Source organism: Penaeus japonicus, unplaced genomic scaffold (assembly GCF_977035675.1).
Source record: "Penaeus japonicus unplaced genomic scaffold, GWHDUDI00000001_assembly GWHDUDI00000019, whole genome shotgun sequence".
NCBI lineage: Eukaryota > Metazoa > Arthropoda > Malacostraca > Decapoda > Penaeidae > Penaeus > Penaeus japonicus.
In genome coordinates, this window is record NW_028234421.1 from 915,074 (window position 1) to 917,573 (window position 2,500).

General features: G+C 43.6%; 1 protein-coding gene across 1 annotated transcript in view; it reads right to left on the reverse strand.

The window, feature by feature from the left end:
• The window catches only part of LOC122258580 (uncharacterized), a 6,465-nt gene extending 5,551 nt beyond the window's left edge, over positions 1 to 914 (reverse strand). The window contains exon 1 of the mRNA XM_043024594.2: positions 307 to 914. The gene's annotated coding sequence lies outside the window, so the exon portion shown is untranslated. The remainder of the gene's footprint in view (positions 1 to 306) is intronic.
• Positions 915 to 2,500: the final 1,586 nt, after the last annotated feature.

A 2,500-nucleotide genomic window follows, 5' to 3' on the forward strand; every position in this document is an offset into this window, starting at 1 on the left:
ACTAGGAAGATTTAGTGAAGGGGAAACTACAGGAGAATATTGGTAGATCGTGTCACATCGGGATAAAGTGCCAAAACGATAGAAAGAGAGAGAGAAAATTAGCACATGACAGTTAAAGAAATGTATGGAATATATAGGATATTGACGATACCAATGACAAGAAAATCATTAGTAATATTTGCAATGACTATCATAACTATCATAAAACCGCCAAAACTACAAGAAAGTAAATAATAAGAAAACACACATTTCCCATAAAACTGAAGTCATTAACCAAACATACGCACAAAATCGATTAATCCTTACCAATTCACGATGTTTTTTTTTTTCCGCCACGAGTCCTACTGCTATCGCTGGTGACTTTTGTGGCGGGATAAACCACGAGGCTGGAATGAAATTGTTGTTTTTCAGTTCTGTGTGAGATGTGGCGAAGGATGAGGGTGATGTTTCTTTGTTGAATTGATAAGCCATGTGTATTTGTCAATCACTGTGAATCCATCTACATATATGTATAAATAAATAAATAAATAAGTAAATAAATATATATAAATGTATATTTACACATAGATACTACTCCATAGCATATATTTTGTGTATAGATATATTTATCGACTTACATATTTACCAACCCATCTTTCCAGAAAAAAAGAGAAAAAAAAAAGTCTCGATTCTCCCTTACACAACCCCGATCTAAGCCCCATTTCGTCACCCTAGCAACACGCACTGCCAAGCACCCGGCAACTATCATTATTTTTTTAATTCCAGGTCGTGTCGTAGCGTCCCTAGCAAAACCCGCAAAGTCATCATCTTCGTCTCCGATTCGCCCAAACAAAACACGATTTGGCGTGAAAGTTCGACGGCGGATAATAATTTCGCTCGTGTTTGGCGTCTCCGTCTGATTCAAAAGATGCTGCGAGTGAAAGTCAGTCAAGTCGCGGCGTCTCGACATCTCTTAAGCAACTCAGGGCGGGCGGGATGGATGGGTCTTAATTCATCTTTATTTTTTCTGTCACGGTGTAAATAATGGTATTGGTGGTGATGCTGTTTTTTATGATGGACGGAAAGTTGAGATTTGATGAGTCGATTGCAAAAAAGGAGAGAGAAAGAGTAAGAGAGGGATATGGAGAGAGAAAGATAGGGTTATGGAATGAGGGGAGGGTGGGAAGTGGGGAAGAATGTGAGGAGAAGGAGGAGAAGGAGAAGGAGAAGGAGAAGAGAGAGGGAGAGAGAGAGAGAGAGAGAGAGAGAGAGAGAGAGAGAGAGAGAGAGAGAGAGAGAGAGAGAGAGAGAGGAGGAGGGAGGGGAGAGAGAGAGAGAGAGAGAGAGAGAGAGAGAGAGAGAGAGAGAGAGAGAGAGAGAGAGAGAGAGAGAGAGAGAGTAAGAGTAAGAGTAAGAATGAGAGTGGGAATGAGAACGAGAGAGAGTGAAAAAGTGAGAGAGAGAGAGAATGAGAGTGAGAGAGAGGGTGGGGATATAGAGAGTAGGAGAGACTGAGTGAAAGGCACGAGAGAAAGATGAAAGGATGAGAAAGGAATAGTATTAAAGAAAGACAGAGAATAAAAAAGCGCGTGTGAGAACGGGAGAGAGAAATAAAGTGAGGGACGGATAGAAAGAAAAGAAAAGAAAAATACTAATCACACACACGCACACACACTTGAGACCCTCCCATAATTTGAAAATCATGCTAATCAAGAGAAGGTACACAGACATGCCCCATTCAACCCCCTTTCTTTACCCCCCCCATTCCCCCTCTAACCCCCACCGTTCCCCTCAGCCCCCCTACCCCCCTCTAACGCCCCTTATTGATGATCTATGGCAAGAGAGAGGGCGAGGTGTGTACCCAAGGCTAAGGGAAGTGCCCAATAAGGAGCGTAACTTCTTACCACGTGACAAATTCATTCATTGGCAACAGTTCGTGACCGGAATGACAAATGTCGGACATATATAAAGATGGACGTGTATGTATATTGAAACGTATGCCATACCTGCCTATCTACACACACACACACGCACACACACACACACTCACACACACACACACACACACACACACAGTCACACACACTCACACACACTCACTCACACACACACACACACACAAACACACTCACACACGCACACACACACACTCACTCACACACACACACACACACACAAACACACTCACACACGCACACACACACACTCACTCACCCACCCACCCACACACACACACAAATATACACACACAGTCACACACACACACCCACACCCACACCCACACCCACACACACTCACTTACTCGATCTAAAGACCATGAATTACGAAGCGCCGTTATATAGCCGGCGCATAACCGGCTTCACCGCTTGATTCCCGCCGCCTTAACCCTTTCCTGTCACGGGCGGGAATTTTGACGCCCGTCATTTACACGCCCGCCTCTCCTCTGGGAACCGACCGTCCTATAGTCTTGATTTTTATTTCCTATCTTTCATCGGTCTTTTTTTTTCTTTCTTTCTTTTTC